This window comes from Buceros rhinoceros, unplaced genomic scaffold (genome assembly GCF_000710305.1).
Source record: "Buceros rhinoceros silvestris isolate BGI_N320 unplaced genomic scaffold, ASM71030v1 scaffold39546, whole genome shotgun sequence".
Taxonomy (NCBI): Eukaryota; Metazoa; Chordata; class Aves; order Bucerotiformes; family Bucerotidae; genus Buceros; species Buceros rhinoceros.
In genome coordinates this window covers 2,150-2,456 of record NW_010417613.1, presented here as the reverse complement: position 1 = coordinate 2,456, position 307 = coordinate 2,150, and positions in this window count along the sequence as shown.

Sequence of the window (307 nt, the reverse complement as noted above, 5' to 3'; positions counted from 1 at the left end):
CGGTTGGGCGAGGGGGGCAGGGGGCACTGGGGAGCCGGCAGCAATCCGACGCGTGGATGAGATGAAGGGGAAAGGCATGAATCACAGCGAGTCAGGGGAGACACATGAATCATATCTCGTGTCAGCAGGTTTGACAGATTCCACCGGGATTTCTCGACCTGCCGAGCCATGGTTTCAAGTCCATGAACGCCCCCTGTGCCATAGTGCCTGGTGTGAGCTGGGGTGGGGTGGCACCCCGGGAAGGTCCCTCCCTGCCCTCCCCAGCTTCCCCTTTCCATCCTGGGAGCCCGTTGCTCCCCGACGTGGG